The sequence below is a fragment of the Trachypithecus francoisi genome, unplaced genomic scaffold, assembly GCF_009764315.1.
Source record: "Trachypithecus francoisi isolate TF-2019V2 unplaced genomic scaffold, Tfra_2.0 Lachesis_group16, whole genome shotgun sequence".
Taxonomy (NCBI): Eukaryota; Metazoa; Chordata; class Mammalia; order Primates; family Cercopithecidae; genus Trachypithecus; species Trachypithecus francoisi.
The window spans coordinates 21,207,341-21,222,794 of NW_022681461.1; the positions used below are offsets into that span (position 1 = coordinate 21,207,341).

Sequence of the window (15,454 nt, forward strand, 5' to 3'; positions counted from 1 at the left end):
TGCTTGAATCGGAAACGCCCTTCAGAAATGTGTTTCTTATACTTTCTGTACTTATTTAGTTTCCATCATCTCTTGTGATGTTTGGCACAGTGTTTGTAAAAATTCCAGCTGTGCTAAGGGACATCAAGAAAAGCAATTGTGTTTCTGCCTGCTTGAGAGACCCAGAGGGAAATTTTGCTCTGTAGGTACCAGTTTGTTGATGGCTATGAGCATGAGGAGAGCGATTCCACAGGCAGGGAGTAGAACTCGGGGACACAGATGGGACCTTATCTGTCAAATTCTTCCTCATGGAGTTTATTTTGCTCCCGTTTAAAATTGCATAAGAAATTGTTATTCATGGTAGAAACATTTGAAACTCAAATGAAACGTTAAAAAAAAGGAAAGAATCCCTTGTAACCTCCTTACCCCGTGGTGACAATTGTTACCATTTTAAAGTACACCTTTACAGATCTGTTTTTATACATTTGCATATGTGTAAATATTTCAAAACCAGAATCACACTGTATATATTCCTTTGCAATGTGTTCTTATTTAACTCATTGTATTGTGAACTTTTCACGTCAATAAACATTTGTCTATTCCGGTGGTTCTCAAACTTGAGGATGCATCAGAATCACTTAAAAAGTTTGATAAAGGCCCAGCGCAGTGGCTCACGCCTGTAATCCCAGCACGTTGGGAGGCTGAGGTGGGTAAATCACTTGAGGCCAGGAGTTGGATACCCGCCTGGCCAACAGAGCAAAACTCCACCTTTACTAAAAATTCAAAAATTAGCTGGGTGTGGTGGCGTGCACCTTAATCCCAGCTACTCGGGAGGCTGAGGCTTGAGAATCCTTTGAACCCTGGAGGTGGAAGTTGCAGTGAGCTGAGATCATACCACTGAACTCCAGCCTGGACCACAGAGTGAGACTCTGTTTCAAAAAAAGAAAGAAAAAAAAAACCACTTGATAAAGCACAGGTTGCTGGTCTCCACCCACCACCAAGTCTCTACTTTAGTAGTTCTAAGTTAGGGTCTGAAAATTGCATTTCAGACAAGGTTTTTTTTTTCTTTTTTGTTGTTGTTTCTTGAAACAGGGTCTTGTTCTGTCACCCAGGCTGGAGTGCAGTGGTGTGATCATGACTCACTGCAGACTCGACCTCCTGGGCTCAAGTTACCCTCTCATTTCAGCCTTCTGAGTAGCTGGGATTGCAGGTGTGTGCCACCACGCCTGGCTAATTTTGTTTATTTTTTGTAGAGACAAGGTCTCATTATGTTGCTTAGGCTTGTCTGGAACTCTTGGACTCAAGCCATCTTCCCCCCTTGGCCTACCAAAGTGCTAGGATTACAGGTGTGAGTAAGCCATCACCCCCAGCCAAACAAGGTAATGTTGTTGCTACTGGTCGGGGAGCACACTTGGAGAAGCTAGGGTCATCTGTTAATAGATCATTAGGTAATATAACTTGTGGGTTTTCTATTGGTTTTTTGGAGACAGTAAATGGAGATTTTGTAACAAGGGCTTGATACACAGTGATAGAGTAATAATAAAATTACAATTTATCATTTCTTTCATGGTAACAATTTGAGGACTGAATAAAAGCTTTTGGGATTAAAATTAGATATTCAATAAATAATAAGTAAATAGGCCCCAGGCATAGCACTGAAAGCGCTGTCTAGTGTTCGTAAGTGCAGGAAGGCTGTGACATGCCTTACAGAGAGAAAATGTGTGTTAGATAAGCTTTGTTCAGGCATGATTTACAGTTCAATGTGAATGAGTCAACAATCGTGTACACCTAAAAAGGAAGGTGACATTTCCCAGTTGGGTGTGACGCTGCTCCAGAAAGCGCTAAAGTAACATCTACAGTTGCATGTTAGATCTACGAATAAGAGGGAAGAGTGGCTAAAGGGTGTATTCATGAGATGATGACAGATTAAAAAAAAAAAAAAAGCGCAGTGGACAGCATTGCTGTGAGGCTGAAAGCCAAAGAAATTTATGGAAAAATGTTAAACCTTTTGTGGCTAGTGCTGGCTGGCCCACACATTTCGAAAGGCGACGAAGCATGGAAAAATGTTAAACCTGTGGAAGGGGTAGGTTCTGCAGGTCAGAATGCTGCGGAACACATTTTTAAATGTTTGCTCAGTGTTCTACGGGAAAAGAGTTACGTGGAAGAGATGATTTGCAACCCTGGTGAGACTGGCTTGTTTTACAAGGAAGTTGGAAAAGGAACCTATAGAATGCAAATGGCATTTCAATTGACAAAAATGTAGTGACCAGAGGTTCTCAGGAGCCTCACCTTATATTTCCCCTTGCAGCAATAGTCCAATATTCACTAATTTAGTGTTTGCTATGAGTTTACAGAACATAACTACCATGAATAATAAGAAGTGATCATACCTGGTTGGCTGCATGGTGGCTCATGCCTGTAATCTCAGCACTTTGGGAGGCTGAGGTGGGTGGATTGCTTGAGCCCACGAGTTCGAAGCCAGTCTGGAAAACATAGTGAGAACCCGTCTCAATTAAATATATGTGTACATATATGTATCTTTTTATAAAAAGAATTAATCATACCTGCTTCACCCTCATAGATTTTAAAACATAAGGTAGAGCCCAGACATCTATGTTTTTATCAACACTTTTACTTGATTTTGAAGCAGTCTAGTATTTGAAAATTATTTTTAATATACTGTATCTTGTTTCCTTATATTTCCAAAAGCCTGTCATATTGTCATAGGTATCACTGACCTTTTTTTTTTTTTTCTTTTTTTTTTTGAGATGGGGTCTCACTCTGTCGCCCAGGCTAGAGTGCAGTGGCATGATTTCAGCTCACTGCAACCTCCGCCTCCCAGGTTCAAGTGATTTTCCTGCCTCAGCTTCCTCAGTAGCTGGGATTACAGGTGCACACCACCACACCAGGCTAATTTTTGTATTTTTAGTAGAGATGGGGTTTCACCACATTGGTCAGGCTGGTATCGAACTCCTGACCTCATGATCTGCCTGCCTCAGCCTCCCAAAGTGCTGGGATTACAGGTGTAAGCCAGCGCGCCTGGCCAATATTACTGCTTTTTTTTCCTGGGTTAATGGAATCTAATGGGGGACTCCTTGGCCTGCCTCACACAAGGATTGTTTTTAACCTCCTGTGATTGACTAGAAAGGAAGTAGGCTGGGTGACATTTTTTTCTTTTTAACACTGGTTGATTCCTAAGAGAAATCACATCTGCTTTTTGAGACATCCTGCATTCACCCAACCATCTTTTCACTTATCAGATTTAAGTCCCATATGAGCAGCAATCATGAATATTTGGTTCACCCAGGTAAAGCTGTACCTAGTCAGTAATTTTCACATAGTAAACACTCTGCCCCATATAAGACAGGCACTGCGATAGAAATGAAATTATTCCTATAAATCAGGAGTTCTCAAGCAGGGATGATTTTACCCTCCGAGAGACATTTCACAATGTCTGGAGGCATCTTTATCACAATGATGGTGCCTCAGGGTGGGGCTGGGGTTGCCACTGGCATCTAACAGGTAGAGGCCAGGGATCCTGCCAACCATTCATAATGCACAGGACAGCCTCCACTCCCACAACGAAGAATTATCTAGCCCAATATGTCAATAGTGCCCAGGTGGAGGGAAACGTTCTTAAATGGCTGTAACAATTATAGTAGGCAATTTTTTATCCTCTGCCATTGCACTCCAGGCAGATTCAACTGTTAAGTGACACAGCAGTACTAAATCACGTCTCTCCCCACAGCCCGCCTACCATGCAAAGTTGTGAGGAAAGATTCCTGGAGAAGGCTTTCCTCTCTCCTATGCCACTGGTTTGTTGTTGTTCTCCTAAGTCAAAAATGTGTACATTATTTTTTCAAGTTTTTGAACTCATACTCTTCCCTATTTTCACTCTCCATCCCTATTTCCTTGTTTGCAGTTCATGCAAAGTGGAGTCCAGCTTCCTAGGAAACAGGTGTACCCTGACCTCCCTCATGCCGATTCTAGAAATGGCTTGGGAAAGAATGCAGCTGGAGACCCACAAAAGTGCACTGTCTCTGGCTCCTCGTTCTTTCTTCTCTTCTCCTGGTGAACAGAAGTAACTTTGACCTTCCTGAGCCCCCAGCTCTGTAACCACACATGAAAGATCAGTTCCCCCACCCGGTTATTTCAGTCACATGCTTAGGCAGTGAGGAAAGGACATCAGATTCCTAAAGATCAAATTTCCTGAACAGAAATATTTGTGGACAGGAAAAAAACCTGACAGGACACTTTAATTCAGGTGCAGCGTTTAGTTTTCAGTAAGGTTTTATTTCACAGGGAGAATAAAGACAAGCTGAATTCAGCCAAATTATAAAAGGTTATCAGTAAGTCTGTATGTTTCCCCCTTGACTGTTATGATTTCTATTTGAGGAAAAAACATCTGAAATTATTTTTTCCCTTAAGAGTGGTTAATCAAAATTAAGCAAATTAATTGACTTTATCGATTTATTAGGTTGGTGCAAAAGTAATTGTGGGTTTTGCCATTAAAAGTTGCAACAACAGCCGGGCGCGGTGGCTCACGCCTGTAATCCCAGCACTTTGAGAGGCGGAGGTGGACAGATCACCTGAGGTAAGAAGTTCAAGACCAGTCTGGGCAACACAGTGAAACCCCATCTCTACTAAAGACACAAAAATTACCCAGGCATTGTGGCACATGCCTGTAGTCCCAGCTACTAGGGAGGCTGAGGTAGGAAAACCACTTGAACCGAGGAGACAGGGGTTGCAGTGAACTGAGATGGCACCACTGCACTCCAGCCTGGGTGACAGAGCAAGACTCCATCTCAATAAATAAATAAAAGTGGGGAGGTAATACTGGGGACAGGAAGGGTAGAGGATATATGGTATATGAAAATTCTCTGTACTTTTCACTTAATTTTGCTGTGAACTTAAAATTGTTCTAAAGAATAAAGTTGATTTTTAAAAAAATCACACATATGTGCACAAGTAAGTTCAATGGCCTGTTTTAGATGATGGTGATTAATTCTGTCTAGGATACTATGGAAGCCAAAGAAAAGAGTGGACATTTATGCAAGGCCGTGGGGGACAGGGATGGTCAGAAAAGATCTCCTAGGCCAGGCACAGTGGCTCACACCTGTAATCCCAGCACTGTGGGAGGCTGAGGCGGGCAGATCACTTGAGGTCAGGAGTTCGAGACCAGCCTGGCCAACGTGGTGAAACCCCCATCTCTACTGAAAATACAAAAATTAGCCAGGCGCAATGGTGGGTGCCTCTAATCCCAGCTACTCAGGAGGCTGAGGCAGGAGACTCTCTTGAACTCGGGAGGCGGGAGGCAGAGGTTGCAGTGAGCCAAGATTGCACCACTGCATTCCAGCCTGGGCGACAGAGACAGACTGTCTCAAACACACACACACACACAAACAAACAAAAACCCTCATGGAGGTGGTGATATCTGAGCTGAATGTTGAAAGGTGAGGGTATTCTAGTCTGAAAGCCTGAAGAAATATGTTCTAGCAGACTGCAGTGTGAATTAAGACCTTTCCTGATGGAAGTGCTTTAAAAAATCACTCTCTTAAACAATAAAATGTATTGGATCATATAAATGAAAAGGCTTGGGCTCAGCTTGCTCCAGGGCTTGCAGGACGGCCCCATGACATAGTTTGAAATCTTCCCATTGCTCCTCAGTGTTGGTTAATTCTCCTGCTTCCTGTAAGATGAGTGCAACAATCCCAGCACCTTTTTAGTCTCAGTTCACATTAAGTGGGGATAATGCAAACAGGCTGAAAGTGAGGGAAGAGACTGTTTCCCCAGGCTACTGTTTTTATTAGATGGATGATGAGTAGATACCAGGAGTAAAAACCCCAAATGAGCGCTATTCATGAAGACGTGAAACAGCGTCATGTGTGGTGCAGGAATGGGTAGAGCATCCTATACAATGAAGACTGGAGGGGTGGGACTGAGGCCAGATCATGGAGGGTTCTGTGTAGTATTTGAAGAAATCAAGATTTTTATGTTTTAGGCAACAGGAAATCTTTGAAAAAGTTTATGCAAGAGTGTTCAATTATCAAATTTTCATTTCTGATAGAACTCTGACTGTGGAAGGTGCTGTGTGACTTGGCCAAATAACCTGACCTCTCTAAGCTGCTTCAGTGTCTACATTTGTATAATGTGGACAATAATAGTGCCAATACCATAGGATTATGGCAAACTTTAATGTGATAGTATTTGTAAAATGCTTAGGACCGTGCTTGGCATCTAATGAGAACTAAATATTTGCTGCTACTAATATTGTAACTATTGTTATTATTGTTGCTGCTGCTATCAGAGTGGAAGAGTTTGAGATAGGAGGCATGGAGGTGACAGGCAAAACCATCTACACTCACACAGTTTACTGTCTTCATCAGCAGAACTTTCCTATTCCAGAAACTCTCACCCTGGAAGGTAAAACTTGCAAATAACTTCCTTTTTTTTACTCCAGGAACATCTTCAGAGTTACATCAATAAAAAGCAGTTTATACTCCAAGACTGTTTGAACTCTTTTCCTCAAAATCCTCACTTTGCTATGTCTTCTAATCTGAAACTATTTAATCATGATTATTTGCCAAGACCCCACATTGTCAGACTCACCTTAATCAGCATCCGAAACCTTCTAAACAGTGCGATCGGGTCGTCCTCTCACCGAAATGTTACCAAGACTCTAAAGACGGAGCTCTCTGTTACTTCAGTGAGCAATAGACTCTGCTTTGTCTTATGACCAGATTGTTTTGGTGATATTTTCAGGAAGCCAGCATTCAAGAGCAGGCAGCTCAGAAACTGGCAATGGTCCAGGTGAAAGATGGTAAGAGATGAACAGGGCTCGATGACAAGACAGGAGCGTGTGAATGGAGTCACTGTGAAGGAGAGAGGTCTTAGTAACTGGGTGTGAGGAGGACACAGGAACATTCAAGGACACTGCTCAGTTTGGCACCTTCAGTACCTGGATAGACTGTAGAAGGATTTTCCAAAGTAGAAGCTGCAGAGTTTGTTAGGTATAATTCAGGATATGTATTGACATGTGATAACGGGAACCAGCTTTATTAAACTTATGCTGATTTCTAACCATCCCCCAAGACCGCTTCAGAGGTAGGTGACCTGGCTGCAAATAATTTGGGTTAGGCTTCTCAGGTTCCATAAGAGGATATCTTCCAATGCCCTGCTCAGTTATAATTCTCTTCTTAATCAGAAACTTCACCTATTGGTGCCCAACACTCGAAGTGTGAGTGTATCACCTGTATGTGGCTAAGCCTATTTGTGACTCCCCGTTCTTTCTCTTTGCCTGTGTAGGCACATTTCTGAATTGCTAATGCCCATAAAACATAAATTCCATCTTAAAGCACTGATGTAGATTATACTGGATATTTAGGGGGAAGATAAAGATGAGATGACCAACTTATTCTGGTTTTAGCATCCCCAATCCAGCATCCCAGAAACCTCACAGTCCAGGGCAAACTGAGGTGATTGATCACCTAAGATAAAGAAGAAGGTTAAAACCACCCTTCAAATCTCCTTTCATTGGGAAGTTTACAGCAATAAATATTGACTGAGCAACAAATATCGAGGCCAAGCATGGTGGCTTATGCCTGTAATCCCAGCACTTTGAGAGGCTGAGATGGGAGGATTGCTTGAGCCCAGGAGTTTGAGACTAACCTGGGCAACATAGGGAGACCTCATCTCTACAAAAGCTAAGAAATAAGGTGGGCATGGTGGCATGTGCCTGTGGTACCAGTTACCTGGGAGGCTAAGGTGGAAGGATTGCTTGAGCTTCGGAGGTCAACACTGCAGTGAGCCATGATCACACCTTGCCCTTCTGCCTGGGCAACAGAGCAAGACCCTGTCTTTCTTTTCCCTTCCCTCCCCTCCCCTCCCCTCCCCTTTTCTTTTCTTGTCCTCCCTCCCCCTCCCCCTCCCTCCCCCTTCCTTCCTTCCTTCCTTCCTTCCCTCCTCTTTCTTTTCTTCTTCTTTCTTTCTCTCTCTCTTTCTTTCTTTCCCTGTCTTTTCTTTCCCTCTCTCTCTCTCTCTGTCTTTTTTTTCTTTCTCTTTTTATGACGGAGTCTCGCTCTGTCACCCAGGCTGGAGTGCAGTGGTGTGATCTCGGCTCACTGGAAGCTCCGCCTCCCGGGTTCACACCATTCTCCTGCCTCAGCCTCCCGAGTAGCTGGGACTACAGGCGCCCGCCACCACGCCTGGCTAATTTTTTGTATTTTTAGTAGAGACAGGGTTTCACCGTGTTAGTCAGGATGGTCCCGACCTCCTGACCTCATGATCCGCCCGCCTCGGCCTCCCAAAGTGCTGGGATCACAGGCATGAGCCACTGTGCCCGGCCAAGACCCTGTCTTAAAAACAAACAAACAAAAAATCAAACAACTTACATTAAGAAAAATGAAACATCTCAAATAAATAACCTAACTTTATACCTCAAGGAGCTAGAAGAAGAACAGGCTAAGCCTCAAGTTAGCAAAGGAAGAAAATAACAAAGATTACAGCAGGAAAATAAATAAAATAGAGAAAATAGAGACTGTTATAGAAAAACAATAGAAAAGATCAATGAGACTAAGAGTTGGTTTTCTGAAAAGAGAAACAAAGTTGACAAAGTTGACAAATGATTCAAAGAATCATAAGAGACAACTATGAATAATTATATGCCAATAAATTAGATAACTTAAAAGAAATGAACAAATTACTAGAAACATACAACCTACCAAGATTAAATTATGAAGAACAGAAAATCTCAACAGACCAATAAAGAATAAGGAGACTGAATCAGTAATCAAAAATCTCTCAATAAAGAATAATAATAAAGGCTGTATATGATAAGCCCACAGCTAACACCACATTCAATGGTGCAAAGCTGAAAGTTTTTCTTCTAAGATTAGGAACAAGACAAGAATTTCCACTCTCACTACTTCTATTCAACATACTACCAGAAGTCCTGGCGAGAGCAATTAGGCAAGAAAAAGAAATAAAATGCATCCAAATCAAAAAGAAAGAAGTAAAATTGTTTCTGTTTGCAGATGACATGATCCTGTATATAGAAAACCCTAATGACTCCACCAAAAAGCTGTTAGAACTAGCCAATAAATTTAGTAAAGTTGCAGGATACAAAAGTATTAAAATGCCCACACTACCCAAGGCAATTTGTAGAGTCAATGCGATTCCTATCAAAATTCCAATGACATTTTTTACAGAAATAGAAAAAGCAATCCTAAAATTCATATGCAACCACAAAAGATTCTGAATAGCCAAATTAATCTTGAGGACAAACAAAGTTGTAGGCACCACACCCCCCGCCAACTACCTGATTTCAAGGTTTATTATAAAGTTATAGTTATCAAAACAGCACAGTACTGGCGTAAAAACAGATACATAGAGCAATGGAACAGGATACAGAACCCAAAAACAAATCCATGCATTTAAGGCCAACTCACTTTCAACCAAGGTATGAAGAACACACGATGGGGAAAGGTGAATATCTTCAATAAGTGGTACTGGGAAAACTGGATGTACAAATGCAGAAGATTAGATTGGGCCCTCATCTTATACCATACACAAAAGTCAACTCAAAATGGATGAAGGCCAGGTGCCGTGGCTCACGCCTGTAATCCCAGCACTTTGGGAGGCCAAGGTGGGCAGATCACTTGAGGTCAGGAGTTCAAGACCAGCCTTGCCAACATGGTGAAACCCTGTCTCTGCTGAAAATATAAAAAGTAGCCAGGCGTGGTGGCAGGCGCCTGTAATCTCAGCTACTTGGGAGGCTGAGGCAGAAGAATCACTTGAACCTGGGAAGCAGAGGTTGCAATGAGCCAAGATGGCACCACTGCACTCCAGCCTGAGCAACAGAGTGAGACTCTATCTCAAAACAAAAACAAAACAAAACAAAAAAAGGGTGAAAGACAAACATCAAATCTGAAACCCAATAAATCCTAGAAGAAAACATAAGGGAAAATTTTCTCGATAGTGGTCTTGGCAAAGATTTTATGATTATGATCCCAAAAGCCCAGACAACAAAAGCAAAAATAAACATGGGGGACTCTATCAAACTAAAAACTTTCTGCATAGCAAGGGAAACAGTCAACAAAAGTAAAATGTAATCTGCAGAATGGGAGAAAATATGTGCAAACTATATATCCAATAGAGGGCTAATATCCAAAATACACAAAGAACTCATACAACTCAATAGTAAAAAACCCCCAAATAATCTAATTAAAAATGGACAAAGGACCTGAATAAACATTCTTCAAATAAGACATACAAATAGCTAAAAGATATATTTAAAAACTGCTTGTCAGGCACAGTGACTCATGCCTGTAATTCTAGGACTTTAGGAGGCCAAGAGGGACAGATCACTTGAGCCTAGGAGATGGATACTGCAGTGAGCTATGATCATGACACCACTGCACTCCGCCCTGGATGACCGAGTGAGAACCCTTTTCTAAAACAAACAAACAAACAAACAAACAAACACCTCAATATCAAGAAAATGCAGCTTAAAACCACAATGAGAAATCACCTCACACTTGTTAGGATAGTATTAGTCAAATAGTAACAAGCATTGGCAAGAATGTGGTGGGCCTGGGAACACTGTTGGTGGGATTGTAAATTGGTACAGCCATTATGGAAAACAGTATGGAGCTTCCTCAAATAACTAAAAATAGAACTACCACATAATCTAGCGATCCCACTACTAGGCATATATCCAAAGAAAATGAATCAGTATGTCAAAAGGATATCTGCCCTCCACTCCCATGTTCATTGATGTGTTACTCACAATAACCAAGATATGGAAAAACCTAATTGTGTGTTGATGGCTAAATCGATAAAGAAAATGTGACACACAAACACACACATGCATGTACACAATGGAATATTATTTGACCATGAAAAATAAGAAAATCCTGCTGTTTATGACAACATGGATGAACCTAAAAGACTTTCTGTCCTGTGAAATAAGCCAGACACAGACAAATATTGCATGACCCCACTTACATGTGGAATCTAAAGAAGTCAAATTCATAGAAACAAAGGTAGAAAGTTGGTTGCCAGGGACTGGGCAAGGCCGGTGGGGAAAATGGGGGGATTTGGATCAATTGATCCAAACTTTCAGTTATAAGGGAATAAGTTCTGGGGATTTAATGTACAGCATGGTGATAATAATAATAATAATAATACTTCATTGTATATTCATATTTGCTAAGGATCTTAAGTGTTCTTACCACAAAAAAGTTACCTACATGAAGTGATGGCTATGTTAATTGATTGTGATAATCACATCACAATATATATCAAAACATCATGTACATCTTAATATATAGCACTTTTGTACCACAATAAACCTGAGGAAGAAATCCCCCCCTTTTCCTCACGTTTCTCTCCATAGACTGCAGACTCACTCACTTCCCTGCCTTCAACAGAGTCCTTTCTGTCTTTCCAGTGGTACCTGCTCCTCTTACATTCCTTTGCAAAATCCCCTCACTTTGTATGTATGTGTGTGTGCATGCACACATGCATGAGCACATGTGTATTTACTGCATTAGAGAAACAACATTCTACTGGAAAATACACCTAAACAGAGACTGATTTGGTTTGGCTGTGTCCTCACCCAAATCTCAAACTGTAGCTCCCGTAATCTCCACGTGTCATGGGAGGGACGCAGTAGGAGGTAACTGAATCATGGGGGTGGGTCTTTCCAGTGCTGTGATAGTGAATAAGTCTCACAAGATCTGACGGTTTTATAGATGGGAGTTCCCCTACACACTCTTTCTTGCCTATCGCCATGTAAGACACGATTTTGTTCCTCATTTGTCTTCCGCCATGATTGTCAGGCCTCCCTAGTCATGTGGAAATGTGAGTCCATTAAACCTCTTTCCTTTATAAATTACCCAGTCGGGGGTATGTCTTTATTAACAGCATGAGAACAAACTAGTACAGAGACTGTCCCTGGAAATTGGGGGTTGACATTGCCGTATGCTTTAAGTCAAAATGCTCCCCTCTCAAATCTATGCTTTGAACAAGTGTTAAGACAGACAGGAGTTTTGTTTGTTTGTTTGTTTTCTTTTCCTTCTTTTTGGAGACGGAATCTCACTCTGTCGTCCAGGCTGGAGTGCAGTGGCGCGATTTCGGCCCCACTGCAACCTCTGCCTCCTGGGTTCAAGCAATCCTCCCGCCTCAGCCTCCCAAGTAGCTGGGATTACAAGCCTGGGCCACCACACCCAGCTAGTTTTTGTCTTTTTAGTAGAGACAGGGTTTCATCATATTGGCCAAGCTGGTCTCCCATTCCTGACCTCAGGAGATCCGCCCGCCTCAGCCTCCCAAAGTGTTGGGATTACAGGTGTAAGCCACTGTGCCCGGGGCAGACAGGGCTTTTTGAAACTCCCTCTGATGGCTTCTTAGCCCTGCTCTTCTCCTGCTTCTCCCCTTTCTCTGAGCCTGCCTTCTGCCTGCCCTCATCAAGTTGATGCTTACTGCTCTCCCTCCTTTCTCTCCTCTCTCTCTCTCCACACACCCTTTGGGGTGGTTTCAGTAAGACTTGTGGATTAATTCTGTTTCTGCCCCTTTTATTTCTCAGTGCATTATAGAATCTTGGCTCACTGCAACCTCCGCCTCCTGGGTTCAAGCAAGTCTTCTGCCTCAGCCTCCTGAGTAGCTGGGACTACAGGTGTGCGCGCCACCATGCCCAGCTAATTTTTGTAATTTTAGTAGAGACAGGGTTTTACCATGTTGGCCAGGATGGTCTCCATCTCTTGACCTGGCAATCTGCCCACCTTGTCCTCTCAAAGTGCTGGGATTACAGGCGTGAGCCACCGTGCCCCACCTGCATTTCTTATTTAAAACAAGATGTGCTGGCCAGGCACGGTGGGTCACGCCTGTAATCCCAGCATTTTGGGAGGCCGAGGCAGGTGGACTGCTTGAGCTCATAAGTTCGAGACCAGCCTGGGCAGCATGGCGAAACCCCATTTCTATCAAAAAAACAAAAACAAAAATTAGCCAAGCATGGTGGCACATACCTGTGGTTTGAGCTACTCTGGAGGCTGAGGTGGGAGGATTGCTGGAGCCCAGAAAGTCGAGGCTGCAGTGAGCCGTGATCATGCCACTGTACTCCAGCCTGGGCAATGGAGTGAGACCCTGTCTCAAAAATAAAGAGAAGATGTGCTGCACTCACAGCAGGCCAGGGTCTGGGGAAGAAGGTGGATGGTTAAAATGGTAAAATAGATGAATGGATCAGAGAAAAACAGTTTTTCAAGCCGTTTATTATGGATTCGTGCTTTTCTCTGCTCTTCTATAAATTGGGCCAATTTTTTTGTAAGTAGTGCCCATTCCCAGGGTTGTTACGGAGTGAAAGGAAGTAATACATGCAAAGTGCTTAGAACATGCAGTAAGTAAATGCTCAACAAATGCCAGCTGTTGTCACGATGAGCTCAGTGGGCTTTGAGGAACATACTTACAGGAGTATTCTCCTCTGAGTGAAGGGGCACGAAAAGCTGTCGTGAAGAGAAAACACATCTTGTTTGCATCAAATCAAATAAGGGAATTCTAACCGGGCCAGAAAGCATTTACTAATGAGTCTAATGGCAAAGGAAGTAAATTATAAATACCCAATAACGTTTAAGCCAGTGATAGTGGTATCCGTGTTTTGCAGAAATTAAAACAAAACAAACAATACCGGTTTCTGTACCTTCATCTTAAAGGTCAATAAACCTTCATATGAAATGCACAAAATTATCTAGTTAAACAAGATCCTTCTCCTGCACCCATACGGCTCATCCAAGTTACTCCCACAGTCAGATGTTCGGATGGAGGCTCCTGGAGAGTATGAATCTTCTCGAGTCCTCCTGCTGAAAGGGAACATATGTTTCCCACTGGCATGCAGCTCAAGAACCAGGCCATTCTCACCTAACAAGTGATTAAATCAACATGTATTGGGTATCAGAAAATGAAATTCCATAGATACATTCCAAGGAGCTAGAGGCAAAACTGCTGCCAATCTAATCATCCTCAGCTCTTGTAGTCAGATGGACAGTGACAGTGGCCTATAGGATTGGTTATTCTGGCTACTGCTGCAAAAGGTTCTCTTCACTGTGGGTACACAATGGGGCTATCTTACAAGGTTAAGCAGAGTATAGGGCCTTGACATGGCTAAGCACTCACTGTGACATTTAAAACACTCCTGTCAGTAGGTGAGTGGAGAGAAAGCATGGCTCCTTCCTCCCCTAAATAAAGTCTGGGGCTGGGGAGCATGACTCCCTAAGGCAAACCATATGTGGAAAAAGCTCCAAATACATATTTGGCAACAATTTTATGGAGTTGGAAGGAGTCATTCTCAAAATATGTAGATGTGACTTCAGGAAATTCTGAATGCTCCTTTCTGTTCAATACTTTCATAATTGAGATCACATTATATGTAGTCTTATTTCTCAATATAGTCTCTCAAGTATCAAGGATATTTTTAAAAAACCAAACACCAAAACTGCTAATTTGATACAGAAACATTTTCTTTTAATTTGAATCATCTTTATTGAATTACAGTTTTTCATATTAGCCATTTCTATTTCTTATTGCACTTCTATGAATTGTTACATCCTTTGCTCATTTTTCTCTTGGAGTCTTCATGTTTAAAAAAATATGTTAGTATGAGGTAGTTGTGGGGAGTGACTATAAAGGGTACAGGGTTCCTTTTTGGGGTGATGAAGAGGTTCTCAAATTGATTATGGGCCAGGTGTGGTGGCTTATGCTTGTAATCCCAACACTTTGGGAGGCTGAGGTGGGAGAATCGCTTGAGCTGAGGAGTTTGAGACCAGCCTGGGCTTCATAGTGAGAACTGTCTCCATATTTAAAATAAAAATAAAATGGATTGTGGTAATGGTTATAATAAAAACCACTCAGATACACACTTTAAATGGGTAAACCGTATATGTGAATTATCTCAATAAAACTGGTTTTAAATATGTGTATAAATCATTTCCATATTAAGGTATTAAGCCTCCTTCTTCCAAAGTCTGTGGGTAAATGTTCTAATCTCATTTGCCTTTTACTTTCTCATATTCAGAAGATATATATTTTTAGTTAAATGTATAATCTGCTCCTTAATGAATCCTCCTATTGCCTTTATTTGGAAAATTCAGTCACATCCAAAGATAGTCACTAATACGTTCTTCTGGCTTATTTTCATTTTTCACCTGGATTTTGGTGTACATTATAAAGCCATAATCTAGTATTCTCCAAAAGTTTACCTTCCTTATGTTCCTAGGATTTTTTGGAATATTTTATTTATACTCACATCTATTTCGGGGCTACTACTGCATTGGTCTAAGAGGTCAAATGTAAACTGTTAGTACATTTTCAATATTTTTTAGCTGTGAAATATGGTTTTATATCTAGTATCTCAAGACGTCATTACTTTCCTTTCAAAATATTCCTATTCTTGCACATCCTTCAGATGAAATTTAGAATACTCTCAAGC

The 15,454-nt window shown here is 41.7% G+C and overlaps 1 protein-coding gene across 2 annotated transcripts in view; it reads right to left on the minus strand.

The window, feature by feature from the left end:
* Positions 1-1,978: 1,978 nt before the first annotated feature.
* GCNT1 (glucosaminyl (N-acetyl) transferase 1) overlaps positions 1,979-15,454 on the minus strand; it is a 127,197-nt gene continuing 113,721 nt past the window's right edge. Inside the window, exons 3-4 of one of the 2 annotated variants that reach the window (XR_004443411.1) lie at positions 6,589-6,851; positions 1,982-2,462 (exon numbers count right to left, since the gene is read on the minus strand). The gene's annotated coding sequence lies outside the window, so the exon portion shown is untranslated. Of the gene's footprint in view, positions 2,463-6,588; positions 6,852-15,454 lie in introns of both variants that reach the window. The other variant, XR_004443412.1, reaches the window with a different exon arrangement.